The following is a 26,895-nucleotide window of genomic DNA, read 5'->3' on the forward strand; positions in this document are numbered from 1 at the left end:
CCTGGCCATTATACTCTTTGGCAAGTAAACCAGCAGATGGAAGATCTCTTTAAAAAAAAAAAAAAAAAAAAAGAAGAAGAAGAAGAATTATTATTTATTTATTTATTTATTTGAAAGGCAGAGTTACAGAGACAGAGGCGAAAAGCGAGAGAGATCTTCCAACTGCTGGTTCACTCCCCAAATGGTTGCAATGGCTGGAGCTGGGCCAATCTGAAGCCAGGAGCCTGGAACTTCTTCCAGGTCTCCCATGTGGGTGCAGGAGCCCAAGGACTTGGGCCATGGGAGATCTCTTTCTCTCTTGCCCTCTTTCTCTGTCACTTTGCCTTTCAAATAAATAAATATTTTTTAAAAAAGAAAAAAGCCATGAACTACAGTCACCTATAATAAACGGATATATTAGACAGTTATTTAAGTTGCCATTCATAATATTCAGTGCAGGGGCCAGCACTGTGGCACAGCAAGTTGAATACTCGGCCTGCAGCGTCAGCATCCCATATGGGTACCGGTTTGAGTCCCGGCTCTTCCACTTCCCATCCAGCTCCCTGCTAATGCACCTGGGAAAGCAGGAGAGGATGGTCCAAGTGTTTGGGCCCCTGCACCCACGTGGGAGACCCAGAAGAAGCTCCTAGCTTCAGATCCGCTGAGCTCAGCTCCAGTTGTTACAGCCATTTGAGGAGTGAACCAGAGAATGGAAGACCTCCCTCTCCCTCTCCCTCCCTCCTCCCACCTCTGCCTCTTTGTAACTCTGTCTTTCAAATAAATAAAATAAATTTAAAAGAAAAGAAAATTCTTACTGGCTCCAAAGGCAGTATTCTTAGATTCTCTGCATTAAACTGCCTCTCTAGGGCAAGAAATGGATTTAAAAAAAAAAAAAAAAAGAATATGCAATGGAAGTCAGAGATGATTTTCTTCACACAGTTTTATATGACATTTCTTCTTTTTCTAAGAATATTCATAAGATATTGCAAAATCACTATTTCCCAAGGAAAGTGGAAACTTTTTCCTTTTAGGTTTTTTTTTTCACCATGGTAAAATACACATAACATAAAATTGACCACTTTAACCATGTTTAAGTGTACAGTTTAGTGGTACTAAGTAAACCCACACTGTTGCTCAGTATCACCATAATCCACTTCCAGAACTTTTTCATCACCTCAAACTGAAACTCTGTACCCATTACACGATAAATCCTTGTTCTGCCTCCCTATAGCACCTAGTAAACACTGTTCTACTTTGTATTTCTATGAATTTGACTCCCATAAGTAGAATCATATAGTATTTGTCCTTTGATGTTTCCTTTTTTTCACTTAGCATAATGTCTTTTGAAAAATTTATTTATTCATTTGAAAGGCAGAGCAATAGAGACAGAGGGGGAGGGAGGGAGGGAGGAAGGGAGAGAGAGAGAGGGAGAGAGGGGGAGAGGGAGAAAGATCTTTCATTTGCTGACTCACTCCCCAAACATCCACAAACACCAGGCCAAAGCCAGGAGCCAAGAATTCCATCTGGGTTTCCCACATGGGTGGCAGGGCACAACTATTTGGGCCATCTTCCATTGCCTTCCCAAGTACATTAGCAGGAAGCTGGATGAACAGTGGAGCAATCAGGACTCAAACTGGCACTCCCGGATGCCTGCGTCCCAAGCAGTGGCTTAACCCACTGCACCATGGCACCAGCCTCATAGCACAATGTCTTGAATGCTCATCCATGTGGTATCATGTAAAAAATTCATTTTAAGGCTGAATAATATTCCACTGTATGAATATGCTATGTTGTGTTTCTCTATTTACATGTTGATCAATGCTTGGGCCTCTTCCACACTTGAGCTACTGTGAATAATGCTGTACTGTCCATGGGTATACAAATATCTGTCCAAGTTTCTGCTTCAAATTATTTTAGATATACACCCAGAAGTGGAATTGCTGCATCATGTGGTAATTCTATACTTAATTGTTTTAAAAATCACCATACTGTTACCCATCATGACTGGACCATTTCAGATTTCACCAGCCATGCACCATTCACAAGCACAACTTGTGCACAACAGTGCTTCAGTTTTTCTACATTCTGGCCAATACTTGATATTTTCTGTTTTCTGGTTTTTTTGTTTTGCTTTGTTTTGTTTAGTTATAGCCATCCTAATGGATGTGAAGAAATAACACACTTCCTTTTTGTATCTCAGAAGTTTCAACAAAGAATTGGAGTGCAAAATATCAGATAAGCCAATACTAAAATATGAAATAAATGGAGAGGCGTCGCTGTGGCATAGCAGGCAAAGCCGCCGCTTGCAGTGCCGGCATCCCATATGGGCACCGGTTCAATTCCCAGATGTTCCACTTCCCATCCAGCTCTCTGTTATGGCCTGGGAAAGCAGTAAAAGCCCTTGGATCCCTGCACCCATGTGGGAGACCCAGAAGAAGCTCCTGGCTCCTGGCTTTGGATCGGCACAGCTCCGGCCACTGCAGCCAATTGGGTAGTGAACCAGCAGATGGAAGACCTCTCTCTCTCTCCTCTCTCTCTGCCTGTCCTCTCTCTGTGTAACTCTGACTTTTAAATAAATAAATAAATAAATCTTAAAAAAAGAAAGAAGTGGAAATATATAGCCATTTATTATCAGTCACTTTCTTGTTTTTTTATTTCATTTGTAATCTTACCTTTTCTCTAAAATTTTCCCTCTATTCTAATTTTCTGGCAAGAACTGGTTATAATATATACTTTAGAGGTGAATTATTATGATCATAAATGGTATTTTGTGAATTATTAGCTTAATAGGTTAGCACAACTTAGAATGAGTTCAAAGGATCAGGATAAGAAGATTTCACAACCGGCCATTAGTTGGTGTTCTTAACTCACTGCATACTTATTTTTATATTAGATTTTAAAAAGAAATGCTTTGAAATTTCCATTACATCAGTTCTTTAGAAACCTAGCACTCAGATTTCAACATATTCCTCTAAACTTTCTCCTAAAATAGTAAAATATACTAAAGGGGTAGATATAATATTGTGCTTCTAGCACTGTAAGTCAGTAGCCAAATAATAATGAAGCAATACTGTACACGATTACTACAACAACATTGACTGGTTAAAATGATGTGGGCAATATTTAGGATATAGGAATATATTATTCCGCCATCCTGAACAACTTGTATGTTTGTTTTAGAAAATATCAGAGGGGCCGGCGCTGTGGTGCAGAGGGTTAACGCCCTGGCCTGAAGCGCCTACATCCCATATGGGCGCCAGTTAGAGATCCAGCTGCTCTACTTCCTGGGAAAACAGTGCAAGATGGCCCAAGTCCTTGGGCCCCTGCGCCCATGTGGGGAGACCCGGAGGAGGCTCCTGGTTCCTGGCTTCAGATCAGTGCAGCTCCAGCCATTGCAGCCAGTTAGGAAGTGAGCCAGCAGATGGAAGACCTCTGCCTCTCCTCTCTCTGTGTAACTCTGACTTTCAAATAAATAAATAAATCTTTTTTTAAAAAAAGAAAATACATTGCTTGGAATGCCTGCATCCTATATAGGATTGCCTGGGTTTAAGTCCTGGTTCTGCTTTTGAGCCTAGCTTCCTGCTATTGAGCACCCTGACAGGCATCAGGTTATGTAGTTCATAATCAGGTTCAAGTAGTTGGTCCCTACCACTCAAGTGGGAGATCCAGATCCAGATCGGCCCAGCCCCTGCTATTGTAGGCATTTGGGGAGTAAACTAACAAATTAGAGATCTTTACCTACTCATCTCTGACTTTCAAATAAATAAGATAATATAACAATTTTTAAAAAACAGTGTGGTGGGTAAAATGTTTCCTTCTTCAGGTATTTTTCAGACTACTAACAAGGTTGACAGTCTCTTCTTTCATTTCTTAAAGACTTAATTTTCTTCTCTTATGAATTGCTTTCTCTGATCATTTAACAATTTTTCTGGTATAGGAAGGGTAGAATTCTAACTGAGAAATGAGCAATTTGAAGGTTCTTGACATATGTCAAATTTCAATAGCTAATATTTGTGCTTTCTTAATAAAGATTCACTCAGCATTTACTGAATTCTAACTTTATACAATATTGAACATGTCATCAAGGGATTTACAAATCAAGTACAGGCTTGATTACCTCAACTAATTTGACAAATACATTATTGAAATGCAAAATCTAATAGAAAAAAAAGTAACACATATAGACACACAGGATAACCTTAAGGGTTGGAACTACCCATCACAGATCTTGAGACAAAAAGACAGTAACTAAAGTCCATTTTACCATGCCTGTAAATTTATTTCAAGTCACACCTTCTGATAGACAGTAAAAAACCTGAAATAAAACTTTATTTGTACTTGCCGGCGCCACAGCTCACTAGGCTAATCCTCCGCCTTGCGGCGCCGGCACACCGGGTTCTAGTCCCGGTCGGGGCGCCAGATTCTGTCCCGGTTGCCCCTCTTCCAGGCCAGCTCTCTGCTGTGGCCAGGGAGTGCAGTGGAGGATGGCCCAAGTGCTTGGGCCCTGCACCCCATGGGAGACCAGGAGAAGCACCTGGCTCCTGCCATCGGATCAGCGCGGTGCACCAGCCGCAGCGCACCAGCCGCGGCGGCCACTGGAGCGTGAACCAATGGCAAAGGAAGACCTTTCTCTCTGTCTCTCTCTCTCACTGTCCACTCTGCCTGTCAAAAAAAAAAACCTTTATTTGTACTTAAAAAAAAAATAATTTGTGGGGCCAGCGCTGTGGTGTAGTGGGTAAAGCCGCCGCCTGCAATGCCACCATCTCATATGGGCACCGGTTCCAGTCCCAGCTGCTGCCCTTCTGATCCAGCTCTCTGCTATGGCCTGGGAAAGCAGTAGAAGATGGCCCAAGTCCTTGGGCCCTTGCACTGGCATGGGAGACATGGAGGAAGCTCCCAGCTCCTCACTTCGGATCAGCGCAGCTGTTATGGCCATTTTGGGAGTGAACCAGAGGATAGAAGATCTCTCTCTCTCTCTGCTTCTCCTTCTCTCTCTGTGTAACTCTGACTTTGAAATAAATAAATAAATCTTTAAAAAAATAACTTGTAACCTTAGAAATAAAGATATATAGAATCTTTTCTTATTTTTAATTTTCATTTTATTTCAAAGACAGAGAGACAGAGAGGGACAGAGGGACAGACAGAGATTTTCTATCTCCCAATTCACTCCCTAAATGTTCACAACGTGTGGGTCTGGAACAGGCCAAAGCCAGGAACTCCATCCAGGTCTCCCACTTGGGTAACAGGGACCCAAGTAGTTGAGCCATCACCTGCTGCCACCCAGGGAATGCATTAGTAGGAAGCTGGAACAGGAGGCAGAGCTGGCATTCTAATATGGGACATGAGCAACCCAAGTAGCATCTTAACTGCTGTGCCAAATGTACACCCCAGGATCTTAATATCTGTCTTAATAAAAAGCAGTAAATCTCTCATTTGAAGGCAATATCATACTTAAACCACTAAATAGAAAAGAATCTGCCAAATTTTTAAAGTTTTTGTTAAAGATAACACATCCCAGTAGCTCACAACTTATTTCAAATTTGATCTACTGAGTTATTTAGCAAATTATATTTCTGCTACTATTTTGCTCTGTAATTTTATGGTGTCATTCAGGTCAATTTAATACATATTTCTACAGCAACTCTGGCCTATAAACATAGAATAAGAGTTGTCATGTCAGACATGACATGCTAGGTAGTAGTGAGCTAAATCAGTTATCTAAAATAAAGGTTAAAGGTGGGAACTGTGATACAGCTGGTTAAGCCACTACTTGGGACACCCACATTGCCATATCTGAGTTTCTGGATTGAATCCTGGTTACTGTACTTCTCCTCCAGTTTCTGGTACTGTGCATCTTAACAGGCAGCAGTGATGTCTCAAGTACTCAGGTCCCTGACACTCATGTGGGTGACCAAGATGAAGTTCCTGGCTCCTGGTTTTGGTCTAGCTTGGACTTGTCTGTTGCTGGCATTTGAAGAATGAACCAGGGGATAGAAGATGGATCTCTTGCTTTCTCAGTCTCTTGCTATCTCCCCACCCCAATCACTCTACCTTTCAAATAAATAAATAGTTCTAAAATAAAATACAGGTTAAGGGGCAAGAATGTGGCCTAGCAATGAAGACACCAACATTTAGGATGCCCAGAACCCACATCAGAAGCTCCAGCTTCCTGATAATGCAAATCTTGGGAGGCAGTGGTGATGAACCAAGTGATTGGGTTCCTGCCACATATGTGGCGAGATTGACTTCCCAGCTCCCACCCTCAGTCACAGCCAGTGGGCCATGGCAGGCAATTAGGGAATGAACCAGTGCAGTCTCTCTCTCTCTTTAAAATAAATAACTAAAAATAAAATTAAAAAAAATTTGCTATTAAAATATAGAAAAATTTATATATTCAAAAATAATCAGTCGATTATCAGCAATGTTATGATTGTCCACATAGCTAAGTCACTCTCACTGGCAGACATAAGCAGTGGCTTGTTTAGCCAGATAAGAGAGCAGCCTAGAAAGAGCCACTTAGCCTATCATCCCAACAGATGCTGAAGTCTACCAGATGGCACTTTTTTATATGCACTCTAGGACTATCAATTCTGACATTATGTTACTTTATTCCAAGCAAATGCAAGAAAAGAGAGACAAATAAGTATACACTTTCTTCTAATATGTACATTTTTCTCTTGCTGAAGGCTTTATAGTATAAGCTGTAATTTATAAGCTTTTTATTTGATGCATAATTTAGTTATTAAATAAAAAGATGTTGAAATAAACTAGTTGAAAATGTAAATTTGCAAAATACTAATTAAATACAAACTAAAACAATGGCATCATGTATTTTGCTTATCATATTGGCAAAAATGTAAACGATTGATGAGTCTAGCTATCAACAGTGCTCAAGGGTATGGAAAAATATTTTATCAAACTGTTAATGAAGTGCCAGTTAGCATGGCCTCTTTTGAAGGGCAATTTTACAATACCATATCACCTAAGACATGTATATTACTTAACCAAACATAAAAGAATCTAACCTGCAATAATACTTGCACAGATGTATAAGGCTAAAGATGTTTTTAATAGAAAACTTTAATTTAATAAATATAAATTTCAAAAGTACAATTTTTGGATTATAGCTGTTCTTCCCCCCATAACAACCCTCCCACCTGCAAACCATTCCATCTTTTACTACCTCTCCCATCCCATTTTTCATTAAGATTCATTTTTAATTATCTTTATATACAGAAGATCAACTCTATACTGAGTAAAGATTAAAGGTTAAAGCATATTTAAAACCTGGGGGAGGGAGGGCTGGCACTGTGGCACAGCAGGTTTAAGTCCCAGCCTACAGTACCAGCATCCCATATGGGCGCCAGTTCGAGTCCTGGCTGCTCCTCTTCCGATACAGTTCTCTGCTATGGCCTGGGAAAGCAGTGGAAGATGGCCCAAGTCCTTGGGCCCCTGCACCCATGGGGAGACCCAGAAGAGGCTCCTGGCTCCTGGCTCCTGGCTCCTGGCTTCAGATCAGTTCAGCTCTAGCCACTGCAGTCATCTGGGCAGTGAACCAGCGGAATGGAAGACCTCTTTCTCTCTGGCTCTACCTCTCTCTGTAACTCGGTCTTTCAAATAAATAAAGATGATAAATCTTAAAAAAAAAAAAAAAAACCCTGGGGACTTTCTAAACGTCTATCAATAGGAAACAGAAAAATAAATTGTGATGTAGTCATACTACAGACTACTACACGGCAGTTAATGACAATGAGCTGGATCTGTATATACTGGCATGGAAGCACATACATGAATGGAAAAAGTACTAAAAGAATACAACCTATGAACAGTGATTACCATTTGAGGGGTGATCCTCTCTTTTTTGATTTTTATATATATATATATATATATATATCTGCATTATGATAGTTTCAATAAAATGAACATGTATTACTTTGCTATTCAGAAAAAAAACTAAGAAAAAGCTGAAATCGGCCATTTTCTTTGCTTGAATTAGGTGTATTTATTTTCTTCCTGAGCTTGAGACATTTGCAGATAGCCCTTTTCAAAACACAAAAGGAAGCATGTCACATGTAGTTCCTCTTTAAAAACAGGACTAAACAAACGTTCAGAGTGACAAAGAAAGAGGAGACTACAGAAAACTAAAGAAACTGAAGAAAAATAAGACAAGGGCTGAGAGAGAATGTACTAGAAAGGGAATTCTGTAGTGCTGAGTACTAAAATAATAAGCAGAATTTGAGTCTTTAATCTTTACAATTTGTAAGATTCTTTAATCTTAAATTTGTCAAATAAAAGAAAAACAGATCTAGTTATCTTCAGTCACAGAAAGAAAATGTAGTTTTCTTCTATCACAGAAGGAGAATTTAAAATAGGTAGCAGCAACAACAGATCTCACTACAACTAGATTTTAAAGCCTAAGAAAATCCATCTGTGATTGGGAAATAATATTCTCAAGGAAAGAGGAACAAACAAGTTCCAAAATGACCAAGAATCTTCGGGATGACAAGGAAAATACAGCACACCCTAATCTGACTTTGGGTGATGGATCTCGGAGAAAGGAATTTGTTAGCATTTCTATACCCAAAATGACTTAAGTATTCTCCAAAACTAATAATGTAGAAGAAAAACTATCAAATTATTACACAGATAAATTGTGTAATAAAACCCTGTGAATGAGCAATTGCAGAGGTTTGTATGTTAAACAAAGATATTGACATTACAAGATAATATGATGGTTTGGGGTTGAAAGAGTATTCATTTTAAACTCAACTAACCAACAATAACAATAAATCAGCTTGGGAAAAATAACTTTAAAAATCATACTGCCTTAAGAACTAAGACATTCCAATCATTTCAAATTGCCTAATAACAGAAAACAGTTTGATTATCTTTCTTACCATTCTTTTTTTCTTTTAAAATCAGTTTTTATCTGTTTCAATGCTGGATACATAAAAGATAGGAATGTGTTTAGTATGGTTCCACAGAGCCCAGGAAATGCTGCCAGTAGATTTTCCTGTTCTTCACCTGACCATTCTTTCTACCCAAAAGGTTGAAAGATGTCTACCCTGTCACATCATTTCCATCCAGGCCTATGGGTTGACATTGTTCCCAGCGAAATTAATTTTGTTAGGCATTTCTTAATTAAAAAGCAAAAAATACAGTCGTTTAATTCTCAAATTTGCATAATCAAATGTCCAATATAACAATATTTTGTATTTAGATTATACAGCACATTGATGTTAGTTCTCATATCTACTCAGAAGAGCTTTTGAGGCAACTGGAAAAAAAAGTGAAACGAATTCATTCCTGAATTTTATTCTAAAGACACAAATGAGGCCAGCACTGCAGCTCACTAGGCTAATCCTCCACCTGTGGCACCGGCACACTGGGTTCTAGTCCTGGTCGGGGCACCGGATTCTGTCCCGGTTGCTTCTCTTCCAGGCCAGCTCTCTGCTGTGGCCAGGGAGTGCAGTGGAGGATGGCCCAAGTCCTTGGGCCCTGCACCCACATGGGAGACCAGAAGAAGCACCTGGCTCCTGGCTCCTGGCTCCTGGCTTCAGATCAGCGCGATGCGCCGGCCACAGCAGCCATTGGGAGGTGAACCAACGGAAAAAGGAAGACCTTTCTCTCTGTCTCTCTCTCTCACTGTCCACTCTGCTTGTCAAAAAAAAAAAAAAGACACAAATGAAAACTTCTTTATTCTCAGTGCATTTTTTTTTTTTGACAGGCAGAGTGGACAGTGAGAGAGAGAGACAGAGAGAAAGGTCTTCCCTTGCCGTTGGTTCACCCTCCAGTGGCCGCCGCGGCCAGCGCACTGTGGCCGGCGCACCGCGCTGATCCGATGGCAGGAGCCAGGTGCTTTTCCTGGTCTCCCATGGGGTGCAGGGCCCAAGTACACGGGCCATTCTCCACTGCACTCCCTGGCCACAGCAGAGAGCCAGCCTGGAAGAGGGGCAACCGGGACAGAATCCGGCGCCCTGACCGGGACTAGAACCCGGTGTACCGGCGCCGCAAGGCAGAGGATTAGCCTAGTGAGCCGCGGCGCCGGCCTGTTAGTGCATTTTCAAGCCTCTATAATACCTATCTACTCTCTTTTTTTTTTTCCTCTTTTTTTCCTCTTTACACTCATGGGATCATACAGCATGTACTATTTTGCACTTTGAACTTTCTTTTAATATGTCTTGTATCATGACATACAGACTTCCACAACAAATAAGAAAAGAAAATAAAACCAAATTACCTCAAAAAAAGTTATATACCTCTACCATTTTACAAAATGGTTGTAGGACTATGATATTCCATTGTTATAGATAAGCTATATTCTGTATTTTATTTCTTTAAATTCTTTTTTGATTAACATTTAGGTTATGTTCGGTTCTGTGCTATCATAAATACTGCTTCAATGAATACCATCACGTATTGTATCTTCATGAGCGTATCTTTTAGATAAAGTTTCTGGAAGTTGAATTGCTAGGTCAAAGAGTATTTACCTACTAAACTTTGATAAACAGCACCAAATTGCCTTGCAGAAGAGTTGTTATCAATTTATATTTCCACTAACAGCATATAAAAGTAGTTACAACTTTTGAAGGCTTTTGGCACATACTGCCAAATTATCCTGCAGACAGATATCATTTCACACTTCCACTAGCAGTAAAGGAGACTGTCTATTTACCCACAGCTCCATCAGGGACAATTAAAATTCTTTCTTAAAACACTGTTATTTCAGAATAATTCTAAATTTACAAAACAAAAATTATGAAGTAGTACAGAGTTCCCACAAACCCCACACCCAGCTTCCCCTATTGTTAACATGTTAGTATGATATGTCATAATCTATAAACCACTCCCAGCATCCCCTATTATTACATCTCATATTAGTATAATATATTTGTCACAATTGAGTCACACCCAGCTTCCTCTATTTTTTTTTTTTTTCATAACTCTCTCTATCCATCCCACCCTTCCCAGCCTCTGGTAATCACTGCTCTGTGTTCAGGTTCAGTTGTCTTTTTTAGCTTCCACATATAAGGAAGAACATGCAGTATTTGCCTTTCTGTGTCTGACTTACTGTACTTAACATCCATCTATTTTGCTGCAAATGAAGGCTTTCATTTTTAGGGCTGAATAGTATTCCATTGTGCTTATTTACATTTTCTTTATCCATTCAAATTCCTTTTAAGAATTGTCATCTATTATGTGAAAAATGATCATCTGAGTCTGGCATTGTGGCCCAGTGGGTTAAGTCGTGGCCCCCAATGGCAGCCTCCCACATCAGAGCACCAGTTTGAGCCCCAGCTGTTCTGCTTCCAATTCAGCTCCCTGTTGGTGTGCCTCGGAAGGCTGTGGATGATGGCCCAAATGCTTGGGCCTCTGTCACCCATGTGGGGGACCCAGATGGACCTCTGGAATTCTGGCTTCAGCCTGGGCCCAGTCCTGGCAGTTGTGGCTATGTGGGGAGTAAACCAGCAGATGGAAGATCTCTGTCTCTCTCTCTCCCTGTTGCTTTGTCACTCTGCATTTCAAATAAATAAATAAATCTTTAGAAAAAGATCTTTTTATTTTCTTCTTAAATAACTTGAGACTTTTGAACTAATTCTGTTTCTTTATTTGTGAATTGCCTGTTTCTTTTTTATTTTATTTTTTTGACAGGTGTCGCTCCCCGTCTTCGTGGAGGAACGACACAGGACCCTGCGCTGTTCTTCTGTCTGCTCGGCCCTCCCCGGGTTTGCTGCTGGTTCTTCCCGGGTTGGCTACCGTCCCTTCCACCTCCGTGGAAGGGCGGTTCCCCCTGGCCACTTTCCCCACTTCCGCGGGGGAGCGGCACACCGCCGGCCGGCTCTCTCGGGGGCTGCACAGGTGTTCCTTCAGATAGATGTTCCCCTTAGATGTTCCTGGTTCATGTTGTCTCTCTCCTCCTTTATAGACCTCTTCCGCCAATCCCAACTCTGCTGCCCACACGCCGAGTACGCTGCTCTCCTCCAATCAGGAGCAAGATCAGCTCCTGCAGCTCAGTCAATCAAATTGGCGAGAGGCAGCTGCGTAGAAGTTGTTACTCCCTTCTCAGCGCCATATTGTGGGAGAGCAGATGCATAGAATAAGTCTTAATTCCAGTAACTTAGTCTAGTCCGAGTTGCTCCCCACAGACAGGCAGAGTGGACAGTGAGAGAGAGAGAGAGAGAGAAAGGTCTTTCTTTTTGCCGTTGGTTCACCCTCCAATGGCCGCCGCAGCTGGTGCGCTGCGGCCGGCGCACCGCGCTGATCCGATGGCAGGAGCCAGGTGCTTCTCCTGGTCTCCCATGGGGTGCAGGGCCCAAGCACTTGGGCCATCCTCCACTGCACTCCCTGGCCACAGCAGAGAGCCAGCCTGGAAGAGGGGCAACCGGGACAGAATCCGGCGCCCCGACCTGGACTAGAACCCAGTGTGCCGGCGCCGCAAGGTGGAGGATTAGCCTAGTGAGCCACGGCGCCGGCCGAATTGCCTGTTTATTTCCATTGTGCATTTTTCTTTTGGGTGTTCACTCTTTGTTATAGGTATGTAATAAACCACTGTTTATTACAGCTGTTATCATTTTCCTGTCATATAGGCTCATATTGAAGTCTTTTTCTTCTTTAATATTTATTTATTTATTTGAGAGACAGATTTACAGTGATATATATATACACACACACAGACAGATACAGAGAGAGATACAGAGACAGAGAGACAGAGAGATATCTTCCATCCATCGGTTTGCTCCCCAGATATCTGCAATGGCCAGGAATGGGCCAGGCTGATGCCAGCAAGCAAGGAGCTTCTTCTAGGTCTCCCACGTTGATAGCAGGGGCCCAGGTACTTGGGGCATCCTCCATTGCTTTTCTCAGGCCATAGCAGGGAGCTGGACTGGAAGTGGAATGTCTGGGACTTGAACCAGCGTCCATACAGGATGCCAGCATTGCAGGCAGCAGCCTTACCGATACGCTATACCACCGAGCCCCTGCAGTCTTTTTTCAATTTGTTTATCTTTAATCTATTTGTGTTTTCTCCCCATGTTCACAAGCTTTTTTCTGTTTTAAAGATTTATTTATTTATTTATTTATTTGAAAGGCAGAGTTACAGAGCCGGCGCCGTGGCTCAATAGGCTAATCCTCCACCTTGTGGCGCCGGCACACCGGGTTCTAGTCCCGGTCGGGGCGCTGGATTCTGTCCCGGTTGCCCCTCTTCCAGGCCAGCTCTCTGCTATGGCCAGGGAGTGCAGTGGAGGATGGCCCAGGTGCTTGGGCCCTGCACCCCATGGGAGACCAGGAAAAGCACCTGGATCCTGGCTCCTGCCATCGGATCAGCGCGGTGCGCCGGCTGCAGCGGCAGCCATTGGAGGGTGAACCAACGGCAAAAGGAAGACCTTTCTCTCTCTGTCTCTCTCTCTCACTGTCTACTCTGCCTGTCAAAAAAAAAAAAAAAAAAAAGAAAGGCAGAGTTACAAAGAGGCAGAGGAGAGAGAAAGGTCTTCATCCGCTGGCTCACTCTCTCGATGGCAGCAACAGCTGGAACAGCGCCGATCTGAAGCCAGGAGCCAGGAGCTTCCTCTGGGTCTCCCATGCAGGTACAGGGACCCAATGACTTGAGCCATCCTCTACTGCCTTGCCAGGCCATAGAAGACAGCTGGATCGGAAGTGGAGCAGCTGGGACCCCAACTGATACCCATATGGGATACCAGCACTGCAGGCAGAGGTTTTACCCACTTCATCACAGCACTGGCCACCACAAGCTTTTACGTATCATGGTTTTTTTTGTTTTTTTTTTTTTTAAGAATTCTTTTTATTTCTTTGAAAGACAAAGTTACAGAGAGAGAGAGAGAGAGAGAGAGAGAGAGAGAGAGAGAGAGACTCTCCATTCCGCTGGTTCACTCCCCAAATGACCTCAACAGCCAGAGCTGAGCTAATCGGAAGCCAAGAGCCAGGAGCTTCTTCCAGGTCTCACACACGGGTGCAGGGGCCCAAAGACTTAGGCCATCTTCTACTGCTTTCCCAGGCCATAGCAGAGAGCTGGATCGGAAGAGGAGCAGCCAGGACTCAAACCGGTGCCCATATGGGATGCCGACACTGCAGGCTGGGGCTTTAACCCACTGTGCCTCAGTGCCGGCCCCTAAGTATCATGTTTTGATATTACACTTAGAAAGGCCTTCCCTAGTCCAAGTATTTGCCTATACTTTCTTCTAGTATCTTTTGTATTTTACATTTAAATCATAACTTATCAAGAATTTATTTTGTTTAAGTATATTTGCATAACATTTTTTTTATTTTTAAAAAACATTTAACTGAGCTGGCGCTATGGCCCAGCAGGTTAAAGCCCCGGCCAGCAGCGCCGGCATCCCATATGTGCGCCAGTTTGAGTCCCAGCTGCTCCACTTCAGACCCAGCTCTCTGCTATGGCCTGGGAAAGCAGTGGAAGATGGCCCAAGTGCTTGGGCCCCTGCACCCGCATGGGAGACTGGGAAGAAGCTCCTGGCTTCTGGCCTCGGATCAGCTCAGTTCTGACAACTGTGGCCATTTGGGGAGTGAACCAATGGATGGAACACCTCTCTTTCTCTCTGGCTCCACCTCTCTCTGTAACTCTTCCAAATAAATAAAATAAATTTGCTCAGTCCTGGCTGTGATGAGCCTTTGGGGGAAAGAACCAGCAATAGAAGATCTATTCTCATTCTCTCTCTCTATGCCCCCACCACCACTCTTCAATAAAATGAAAATAAATACATTTTAAACCCATATAGCCTAAGAGTTAGAGAAGATTCAGCTTGGTTCCCATACATATTCCTCAAACAAATTTAAATTCCACTCTGGCTAACCCAATTTGACAAAAATCCTGGGACATGTCTAGTTCTAGTAAGCTGTTTCACAAAACTCATATGAAATTTCATGTCCATGGAAGACCTCTCTCTGCCTCTCCTTCTCTTTCTGTGTAACTCTGACTTTCAAATAAATAAATCTTTAAAAAAAAAGTTTATTGGGTATAACCAGCAAATTTCAGCTTAGAAGTTTATATTTCACATATGCACGTGTATATACAAGTATATATCCATCCATAAACACAGTTTCCTAATTTGTAACTGAAAAACACATTTCTATGCCTTTCCATATGACATAACAGTTAATGAAGCCCCATCTACTTTAAATGAACTATACTTGATATGCTACCAGCTTGATAATACAGATTTTAGGCAGGTAATTAGTTGCCTTTCTTTGATCCATAGGAGCTGGCCCCCCAGACTAAATATTAACACTGACCACATGTTCACTAACTTGGTGAGAGATGGGAAGAGGTATGTATCTGAGAGAAGGTCAGGGAGGGAATAAACAAAACATCTCAACACCTGGAAAATTCCCTCATACTATCCCTTGATAACCAACACTTACCTAACTTCTTCATATTCCCAAACCCTTACTAACATTGCTTTCTTTTTTTATGTAGTTTAGCTTCTTCAGATTGTCATATAAATGGAAACATTTATGAGGTAGCCTTTTCTTTTAAGATATTTTATTTATTGGGGTTGGCGCTGTGGCATAGTGGGTAATGCCACAGCCTGCAGTGCCAGCATCCCATATGGGCACCAGTTCAAGTCCCAGCTGCTCCACTTCCGATACAGCTCTCTGCTATGGCCTGGGAAAGCAGCAGAAGACAGCTCAAGTCCTTGGGCCCCTTTACCCCAGTGGGAGACCCGGAAGGAAAGACAGAGAGAGAGGTCTTCCATCCGCTGGTTTACTCCCCAGTTGGCAGCAACAGCCAGAGCTGCATCGATGTAAAGCCAGGAGTTTGGAGAAAGGCAAGAACCAAACAGATGTGATCAGGTGACCATGTTTAATCCACATACTATTTTGACAACGCCATTTTTTTTCAAATGCATATATTCATCACTGTACCTAGGTTGGATTACCCAGCTCCTGACTCCAGCTTCCTGCTAATGCAGACCCTGGGAGGCAGAAATGATGGCCAAAGTAATTGGGTTCCTGTCACCCATGTGGAAGACCTGGCTTCAGCTGGTCTAGACCCAGATGGTCAGTTTCTCTCTCCATCCCCTATCATTCCCTCTCTCCATCAAATAATACATAAATTTAAAAAATAGATGGTTCTGGTAGTGCATGGAAATATAGGATGGAAGAGAGGAGAATGAAAGCAATCAAGATTTATTGAGTTCCTACCATATGCCAAACATTTAAAAAACCACTTTAATCCTAATAACCACATGAAACTTCCCTTTTAGAGAAAATGAAATTCAAGTTCACAGAGGAAATAAGAGCTTCATTGCTTATCAAGCCAACAAGCTAATAAGGAATGGTAGAATCTAACTCTGACTCAGACCTCTGACACTCCAAAAGGTATACTTTTTCCTCTACTTTTTATGTTGTCTGGAAAGAACAGTTCAGGCAAAAGATGTGAGCCTGAACTAAAAAAAAAATTTTTTGACAGGCAGAGTTAGACAGAGAGAGAGAGACAGAGAGAAACGCCTTCCTTCCGTTGGTTCACCCCCTAAATGGCCGCTACGGCCGACACGCTGCACCAATCCGAAGCCAGGAGCCAGGCACTTCTTCCTGGTCTCCCATGCCAGTGCAGGGCCCAAGCACTTGGGCCATTCTCCACTGCACTCCCGGGCCACAGCACAGAGCTGGTCTGGAAGAGGAACAACCAGGACAGAATCCGGCGCCCCATCCGGGACTAGAACCCGGGGTGCCGGCGCTGCAGGCAGAGGATTAGCCTAGTGAGCCATGGCACTGGCCTGAACTAAAATATTGGCCAAGAAGTCATTAGAGTTGGAATTAGGAAAGTGGTGGGTTCAAGAGAGTCTTCGAATGTAGGTCAACAGCAGCGTGGCTGTTCTCAAGCATGAATAGAACACTGGCAGGGCAGCTTTGTACAGGTGTATGCAAAGACTAATATTCCTATTCATGGTGCTCAGAGACAAATTCATCCTGAATGTTCACCCTCATTCATCCTGAGAAGAAAAATAAACAGTGGCAGAGGTAGAACATTATTCCAAACTCAAGGACAGGCAGCCATAACAGGTATAACACATGTCAGATCTTTCAATATGTAAGGATTTTAATGAAATTAAATCAGATACTGTATTCTGCTAAGGAAAGCAATAAAGCACTTAAAAAGTACTTAATGGGGGGGGGGGTCAGTGCTGTGGTGTAGTGGGTAAAGCCACCACCCGCAGTGCCGGCATCCCATATGGGCACCAGTTCGAGTCCCGGCATCTCTACTTCCGATCCAGCTCTCTGCTATGGCCTGGGAAAGCAGCAGAAGATGGCCCAAGTCCTTCAGCCCCTGCACCCACATGGGAGACCTGGAGGAAGCTCCTGGCTCCTGGCTTCAGCCCGGTCCAGCTCTGGCCATTGCAGCCATTTGGGGAGTGAACCGGCAAATGGAAGACCTTGCTCTCTCTTTTTCTCTCTGCCTCTGCCTCTCTAACTCTGTCTTTCAAATAAATAAATATCTTTTTAAAAAGTACTTAATGTATTTTAGAAAAATTTTTGTACAAATTCATTAATACCAAAATAGTTTTCAGTTAATGCTCTCTATTGTACTGTTAATGGAAGTATAAACTAAAATAAACCCTTACAGCAAAATCATCTGGCCTGGTCCTGCCAAGGCAACCACAGGTGGGACTCAAAATTCAACAAATCTACAGCAGTCTAATTTTAAGTTGATAATTTTGTACAGCCTGCTAATGATATGAGAAATTTCTAAATGGCCCTACGCACAAAAAAGTTACCCACTCCAGCTTTACAGGGTTTGCAAAAGGTAATTAGGCAATATTTATCAAGAGCTTTAAAATATATATACCCTTCAACCCAGAAATTCCTCCTCTATGAATATATCCAGGCAGTTCGTGAGGTCTATGCTGTTGCTTGAGTCCAAGCCAAGAAGGTGATCCTGAAGTGGCAGGTCTCAGCACCACCCCCTCCTCCACTGATTGTTGGGTTACATGATTCTCTTCACCTATGAGCCCAACTTGGGTGGGCAGAGAGCTTGAGCCCAGTAGGAATGGCAGCCCCATCCATGAAAGCAAGGCAGGCTTGCTGGGGAGCCCAGAATGAGAACTGGAAGTATTCAAACGAGAACACAGAGGATGCTTCTCAATGCAAAAACAAGCTCATATAAATCAAGCTGTAACCAATAGTGAGTAAAACATTTTGATAAAAGAAAAGAGTATGTGGCACAGCAGATTAAGCCTCCACCTGCAGCGCTGGCATCCCTTATGGGCGCTGGTTCTAGTCCCGGCTGCTCCTCTTCCAATTCAGCTCTCTGCTATGTCCTGGGAAAGCAAGTGTTTTGGTCCCTGAGCCAGCACGGGAGACCAGGAAGAAGCACGTGGCTCCTGGCTTTGGATCAACACAGCTCCAGCCGTTGTGGCCATTTGGGGAGTGAACCAATGGAAGGAAGACCTTTCTCTCTGTCTCTTCCTCTCACTGTCTGTAACTCTACCTGTCAAATAAATAAATAAAATCTTTATTTTAAATAAAAAAGAGAGTACTGAAAATTCAGAGAAAATTCTGAAGCAGAACAATTCCAGCCTTCAAAGTCAACAGCAAAAATCTAGGCTGTTTCTGAGCTTTTCAAAAAGATTGAAACTATTCTTTCTGGGGCTGGCGCTGTGTCATCCTATATGGGCGCCCGTTAGAGACCCGGCTGCTCCACTTCTGATCCAGCTCTCTGCAATGGCCTGGGAGAGCAGTAGGAGATGGCCCAAGTTTTTGGGTCCCTGCACCCACGTGGGAGTCTTGGAGGAAGCTCCTGGCTCCTGGCTTCGGATCTGCGCAGCTCTGGCTTTTGTGGATACCTGGGGAGTGAAATATGGCCCAAGTACTTGGGCCTCTACCACCCACATGGGAGACCTGGATGGAGTTCCAGACTCCTGAGTTCAACCTGGACCCCCAGACTCAACCATTGTGGCCATTTGGGGAGTGAACCAGTAGATGAAGATCTCTTTGTCTCTCTCTCCATGCTTGCTCTGTCTCTCCCTCTTTCTCTCTGTAACTCTGCCTTTCAAATAAAATAAATCTTTTAAGAAAAAGAAAATTGGGACCAGTGCTGTGGCATGGCAGGTTAACACCCTGGCCTGAAGCGCTGGCATCCCATATGGGCGCCAATTCTAGTCCCGGCTGCTTCACTTCCACTCAAGCTCTCTGCTGTGGCCTGGGAAAGCAGTGGAAGATGGCCCAAGTGCTTGGGCCACTGCACCCATGTGGGAGACCCAGAAGAAGCTCCAGGCTCCTGGTTTCGGATTGCAGCAGCTCTGGCCATTGCGGCCAATTGGGAAGTGAACCAGCAGATGCAATACATCTCTCTTTCTCTCTCTCTCTCTCTCTCTCTCTCTCTCTCTCTCTGCCTCTCCTCTCTCTGTGTAATTCTGACTTTCAAATAAATAAATAAATCTTAAAAAAAAAAGGAAAATTAAAAAATCTGAATATCGGGCAGCTGATCTTTAGTAACTACTTTATAGTTTCTAAAAGCAGTTATTGTCCAAAGGTGGAAGAACCTAAGTCTTTTCAGACGAGCATGTGAATGAATGGAGGTAAACACAAAATAAAATTAAAAACGATGAGGTTCAGTAATAGTTGGAAAAGCACAGTAATGTAAAGTTTATCATACTATAATGTATGTTATTCTGACTTTAAGGTAACATCAGGGGGCTGGTGTTATGGCACAGTGGGTTAACCCACCATCTGTGATGCTGGCATCCTATGTGAGTGCTGGTTCAAGCCCTGGTTGCTCCACTTCCTATCCAGCTCCCTGTTAAACATAGTCCAAGTACCTGGGCCTCTGCCACCCGTGTGGGAGACCTGGATGGAGTTTTAGGCTCCTGGTTTTGACCTGGCCCAGCCCCAGTCATTGTGGCCATATGAGGAGTGAACCAGTAGATGGAAGATCTCTGTCTCTCCCTCTCTTACTGGAACTCAAATAAAGAAATAAATAAGTTCCTTTTTTTTTTTTCAGGCACCATCACCTGGCATACTTCTGAGTCGATTTCTAAGACATTTTGTTGTACTTACCTTTGTCACATAGATCCATAAAGTCTCTGGTATTAGGGGGTCAGTGTGGGTTTGGAATCCATACCAGTGAAAAAATGGATAAAAGAACTTTAAAAGTACTTAAAGCAGGAGACCACTGTGACCTAATAATATTGAGACAAATGTTGCCATTACTGTTAATATATGGATGATAAATTCTTTCTAAATGTAGGTCATTTGAAGGGGTGGTCTATAGGAAAATGAATTGTCAAAAAGATGTGGTTTGCCATGAAAACAGATCATACCCAAGTGGACCTGCAGAACATTTTCTTGGAGGATCATGGGTCAAATTATTAAATTCCTTATTGGGGCCGGCACAGTAGCGTAGTGTGTAAAGCTGCCGCCTGCAATGACAGCATCCCATATGGGCGCCAGTTTGTATCCCGGCCGCTCCTCTTCCAATCCAGCTCTCTGCTATGGCCTGGGAAAGCAGCAGAAGATGGCCCAAGTCCGTGGGTCCCTGCACCCATGTGGGAGACCCGGAAGAAGCTCCTGGCTGCTGGCTCCTGGCTTCAGATCAGCACAGCTCCAGCCATTATGGCCAATTAGGGAGTGAACCAGTGGATCGAAGACCGACCGACCTCTCTCTCTGCCTCTCTTTCCCTATCTGTATAACTCTTTCAAATAAATAAATTTAAAAAAACATACCTCAGCGCTCTCATGTGCTGAAGAAATCATCTAAGAGGATTGTTTTCACATCAGTTGTCTCATTAAAGGAAGCAGCATTATTCTAGCAGCAACCATTTTTGTTAATGCTTTCTACTCTTAGAGATTTGAGGTCATATGATATACTTCATACTCATACTGATGTGGCTAAAAACTGGTATTGAGTTTATATTATCAGAAGAGAAAATATAATATATTTTATGCATGCCAATAAAAGAATGACCTGTTCTTGTTCTACAGAGAATGGAAATTGGAAATAAACCACCCTTTGTATTCCAACATAGAGTATCAAACATTTTGTAATTTTCATTTAAATTGTTAGTCTGCTTGGAGCTATTAGTTAATCTATCTTCTAATTCACTGCTTAATATAGCACTGAAAAGGGGGCAGGAGCTGTGGCATATCAGGTAAAGCCACCGCCTGCAGCACCAGCATCCCATATAGGCACTGGTTTGAGACCCAGCTGCTCCACTTCCTATTCAACTCCCTGCTAATGCACCTGGGAAAGCAACAGAAGATGGCCCAGGTCCTTGGGCCCCTGCACATACATGGGAAACCAGAAAGCAGCTTCTGGCTCCTGGCTCTGGACTGACCCAGCTCCAGCCAATGCAGCCATTTGGGAAGTGAATCAGCAGATGGAAGATCTCTCTCTGTGGCTCTCCTCCTCTCTCTGCTCTTAAATTAAATCTTTAATATATATGTGTGTGCATGTATGTGTGTGTATGTGTATAGCACTGAATAAATGATGCAAGTAGTCAACGGATGAGTTATTAACTAATAGCTCTGCTAGTATTTGTCTTCAATAAAGTTGCATAAACAACAACAGAAAAAGCCCACATAGCTGAGGAGGCAGGCATTTGGCACAGCAATTAAGATATCATTTAACCATGCAGGGGTTAAGCTGCCACATGGAATGCCCATATCCCACATCTCAGTACCAGTTCGAGTCCTGGCTCCTTGACTTCCTGCTAACCTGTATCCTGGAGGTAGCAGTGATGGCTCAAGTACTTGGGTCCCGGAAGCCCATGTAGGAGACCCAGATTGAACTCCAGGTTCCTAATTTCAGCCTGGTCCACCCCCAGTTGTTGTGGTCACTCGGGGAGGAAACCAGCAGATAAGAGATCTCTTTCTCTCTCTCTTTCTGTCACTCTGCCTTTCAAATAAATAAAATACATCTTTTTTTAAAGAAGTACATAAAATCAAGGAGGGCAGGTATATGGCATAGCAGTTAAGATGTTGCTTGGGATGTCCCCCATCCCATGTGAAGTATCTGGGTCAGAGTCCTGGCTCTGTTTCCAATTCTAGCTTCCTGCTGATGTGTATCTAGGGAGGCAGCAAGTGATGGCTCAAGTACTTCGGTCCCTGGTACCCATGTGGAAGACCCAGATTAAGTTCTGGGCTCCTGGATTTTGCCTACCCCAGCCCTGGCTATGTGGACATTTGGGGAATGAAACAGTTGATGGAAGATCTCTGTGTGTATGTATGTGTATTTCAAATAAAATAAATTTTAAAAATATATAAATTAAGTAGTGATAAATGCCATAAGGAAAAAATAAAACCCAGAAAGGAAAGGTGTTTAAATATTTCCTGGGTTTTGTTTTTACATTGACACTTAACAATGCTCTAATAATTTAAAAGGTTTTTAATTCTGGAAAAAGTATTTCAAGGACACATTTGGAGGATTCATACAACAGACCCCTTTTAAGTTCTCAGAATGACTAAAATATAAAAGGTATACTTCAGTTATTTGGAAAATTCACTTCTATAAAAATTTTACTTTTTAAAAAGATTTATTTATTTTTTTTTTTGAAAGGTAGAGTGACAGGGTGAGAGGGAGAGACAGAGGGAGAAAGTGAGATTCCATCTGCTGGTTGACTTCCCAAATGGCCACAAATAACCAGGGCTGGGCCAGGCAAAAGTCAGGAGCCTAGAATTCCACCCAGCTCTCTCACATGGGAGCATCTTCAGATGCTTCCCCAGGTGCATTAGCAGGGAGCTGGATGGGAAGCAGAGCAGGGGGGACTTGAACAGGCATTCTGATATGGGATGACAGCACTGCAGGCAGTGGTTTAACCTGCTGCACTACAACATCAGCCCCAAAGCACTTCACTTTCTAACGATGTTCAATAAAAGGTACTATAGATTTGTATAAATTAAAAAAAAAAAAACCTCTTTCTCTCTCTCTCTCTGCCTCTGCCTCTCTGTAACTCTGCCTTTCAAATAACTAAAAATCTTTAAAAAAAAAATTCCTGTGAGCCACACTGGAGGCTCAATTTCATGGCATTCCCACAGGCTCACCAAAACTTCTCTACCAAATCCTAAAGAGCTTACTAAATCCTAAAACAGCTGTTCAGCTTCATTCCTCAAACCATGATTTGTCACTTTAGAGACATTTGTTAAGATGACTTTATTAAGGTGGGAAAAAAAGAAGACTTCTTATTTTCTGTAAATGCTCACAGTTAGCTATGCCTTTCCTTAGTTCCCTAGTTTCCTAGGCTAGTCCTAATAAATTGCATCCATAAAATTATGGAGCAGAGTTAGAGGAACAGCTTATGACTCCAGAGGACAAGTGACACTCACAGAGATGAAGTCTAAACCTTGGCTTCATTAGCACTATTTAATCAGCCAAACCAAAAAGTACCCACTAGATTTATACCATAAATTCCATACACACTAGCATTTGACACATGTTGGCAGAAGTTGTGATACTTGGCATATGTGATGTATCCTATTTATCCATCTTGCTGCTCATGCAAAGGTAACTCCTCTAGGCTAAAATACAATCAATCTTGTCAGGATTTTTAAAAACGACTTATTTTCTTTATTTGAAAGACAGCGTTACACTGGTTCACTCCTCAAATGGCCACAATGGCTGCAGCTGGGTCAATCTGAAGCCAGGAGCCAGGAGCTTCTTTTGGGTCTCCCATGTGGGTGCAGGGGCTCAAGGACTTGGGCCATCTTCCACTGCTTTCCCAGGCGCATCAGCAGGGAGCTGGCTCGGAAGTGGAGCAGCGGTCTCAAACCAGCACCCTATGGGATGCCAGCACTGCAGGCCGAGGCTTTAACCTGCTGCACCAGAGCACCAGCCCCATCAGGATTTTTAAAAAGTTAGGATTTGGTAGAAAATTATTCCAAAAGAATATTTTTCATCTCTGGCACCACTACCACAGACATCTTGGCCTAGTCACATAGTTTTTACAGTTGAAATTTTATATGGCATGATTATAAGATAACTTGGCATACTATTTTTAAAACACTTTGATTTTTCATAATGTTCTATTTTTCATATATTTTATCTCTTTATCCCAAAGTCCAAAGAATAATTTTTAGTATTAAGGAAGCAAACATTCCATAAATATATTCCAGATCTATACCTATACCCACATTCAATGTCTTAATTCCTTTAAATGTCCTGTTTTATAGACTTTGGTTAATAAAGGTGAAAATCTGATAACACTTTCTCCCATTCCCACTGTCAGGACAGATAAGGATGAAAAATTATGTACTGGAAATGTGTGGGAGATCAATTTCAAAAAAAAAAATAAATTTTTAAGAAGGTAAACAGCCGGCGCCGCAGCCCAATAGGCTAATCCTCTGCCTAGCGGCACCGACACACCGGGTTCTAGTCCCGGTTGGGGTGCCGGATTCTGTTCCGGTTGCCCCTCTTCCAGGCCAGCTCTCTGCTGTGGCCAGGGAGTGCAGTGGAGGATGGCCCAGGTGCTTGGGTCCTGCACCCGCATGGGAGACCAGGATAAGCACCTGGCTCCTGCCTTCGGATCAGCGCAGCGCGCCGGCCGCAGCGGCCATTGGAGGGTGAACCAACGGCAAAGGAGGACCTTTCTCTCTGTCTCTGTCTCTCTCACTGTCCACTCTGCCTGTAAAAAAGAGAAGAGAAAGAGGAAGAGGAAGAGGAAGAAGAAGAAGAAGAAGAAAAACAATTTAAAACTATCAAAGGCAACTGTTCAACCAGGTAGTTTTTTTTTTTTTAATGATTTATTTTACTTATTTGAAAGTCAAGGTTACAGAGAGAGGTAGAGACAGAGAGAGAGTTTTCCATCTGCTGGTTCACTTCCCAAATGGCCGCAACAGCCAGAGCTGAGCTGCTCTGAAGCCAAGAGCCAGGAGATTCTTCCAGGTCTCCCATGTGGGTGCAGGGGCCCAAGGACTCGGGGCACCCTCCACTGCTTTCCCAGGAGCATTATCAGGAAGCTGGATTGGAAGTGGAGCAACCAAGATTTGAACTGGCACCCATATAGGATGTTGGCACTGCAGGCTGGGGCTTTAACCTACTGCGCCACAGCGCCTGCCCCTGTTTTCTACAGATGAATCAGAATTCAGAGAAGTTTTACATCATTTCAATCCTTTAGAGGTTTCAATCGGCAAATTTCAAGTAATTTGTTATCACAAGCAGAAGCCCCAAATACTGACAGGTATCTCAAATTCACTGAATTGTTGAAAATAAAATAGTAATCATTCAGGGGCAAGCATTTGGCACTGCAGTGGTAATTCTGCTTGGGATGCTCACATCCCATAACAGAACCTGGGTTTGAGTCCAGGCTCTGCTTCTTATTCCAGCTTTCTACGAACACACACCTGGGGAGGCAGCAGATGATGGTCTAAGTCCTTGGGCCCCTGCCACCCACATGGAAGACATGGATGGAGTTCCAGACTCCTAGCTTCAGCTCAGCCCAGCCCTAGCTATTGGAAGCATTTAGATGAAAGATTTTTTTCTCTTTCTCTCATTCTCACACTCTCCCTCTCTCCCTCCCTCCCCTCTAACTTTCATACAAAAAATTAAATTTTTTAAAATTTGTGATAATTCAGATACACATTTATTGAACAGAAATTAAGCAAAAATACCATTGACAACAATGCTTACTGATTTTGAAATTTGAACCCAGAATCCATTCTTCAGTTCCATAGCTCCTCCCCTCCTGTCCCCTCCCCCTCCCCCTCCTCTCCTCTCCTTTCCTTTCCTTTATTTTATTTGAAAGGCAGATATACAGAGAGAGAAGGAGAGAGAGAGAGAGATCTTCTATCAGCTGATTCACTCCCCAAATGGCTGAAATAGCCAGGCATGGCCAGGCCAGAGCCAGGAGCTAAGAGCCAGGAGCCTCTAGCCTCTTCCAGGTCTCCCACACGAGTGCAGGGGCCCAAGCACTTGGGTTACCCTCCATTGTCTTTTCCCAGGCACATTAGCAGGGAGCTGGATCAAAGTGGAGCAGCCAGAACTTGAACCAGTGCCTATTTGGGATGCCAGCACTGCAGACAGAGGCTTAACTTTCCACGCCACAATGCCAGCCCCTCCACAATTTCTTAATTAGAAAGCATTAGACTGGGCTGGCGTTGTGGCATAGCAGGTAAAGCTGCTGCCTGCAGTGCCAGCATCCCATATGGGTGCCAGTTTGAGTCCCAGCTGCTCCACTTCTGATTCAACTCTTTAGGAAAGCAGTAGAAGATGGTCCAAGTGCTTGGACCCCTGCAGCCACCTGGGAGACCCGGAAGAAGCTCCTGGCTCCTGGCTTTGGACTGGCCCAGCTCTGCCCATTGTGACCATTTGGGGAGTGAACCAGTGGACTAAGACCTTGATTGATCAATCAATCAATCAATCTCTCTGCCTCTGCCTTTTGAATAAATAAATAAATAAATCTTCAAAAATAAATAAATAAAAAGAAAGCATAAGACTATAAAAAACAGGCTGAAATCTTTAGAAAGCTGGTTCAGGTAGAGTAAAAAATGTGCTTTACCTAAAAAGAAGCTATTTTCTCCCCATTTTAGACATGCAATGTTCACAGAGTAGAGGTTTTCCTTCAGTTAGTTTGCTTTAAAGGGAATTAAACTTTTTAATTCTGAAAAACCTGTGGGGGGTCAAGCTACAACAAATGCTTAAATTTTGATTTAGTATATTATGTTGGATCTTTCGAATAAAATATTAAAGCACTTCTTTTCCTACTTTTGCTGAAGGCTGTATGCTCGTGTACATGCATGTGCATACACACATTTTCACACACACACACACACACACAAGTAAGACATAGGCTGAACTTATTAACAACTTCTAGCTAAAAACCAATTCCGTCTGGAGCAGACAATTGGTGCAACAGTTAAGATATCACTTGGAACACCTGCATCCCACATTGAAGTGCCTGAGTTTGAGTACCAGCCCTGCTTCTGATTCCAGCTCTCCACTAATGCATACCC

General features: G+C 42.9%; 1 protein-coding gene and 1 pseudogene across 2 annotated transcripts in view; one reads left to right on the forward strand and one right to left on the reverse strand.

Annotated features, from left to right (window-relative positions):
• The window catches only part of ATP7A (ATPase copper transporting alpha), a 119,264-nt gene that overhangs the window by 76,373 nt on the left and 15,996 nt on the right, over positions 1-26,895 (reverse strand). The window lies entirely within an intron of this gene.
• LOC149119672 (cytochrome c oxidase assembly factor 6 homolog pseudogene) lies at positions 18,002-18,557 on the forward strand (annotated as a pseudogene).

This window comes from Oryctolagus cuniculus, chromosome X (genome assembly GCF_051225735.1).
Source record: "Oryctolagus cuniculus isolate XC-2025 breed Fujian yellow rabbit chromosome X, ASM5122573v1, whole genome shotgun sequence".
Lineage (NCBI taxonomy): Eukaryota > Metazoa > Chordata > Mammalia > Lagomorpha > Leporidae > Oryctolagus > Oryctolagus cuniculus.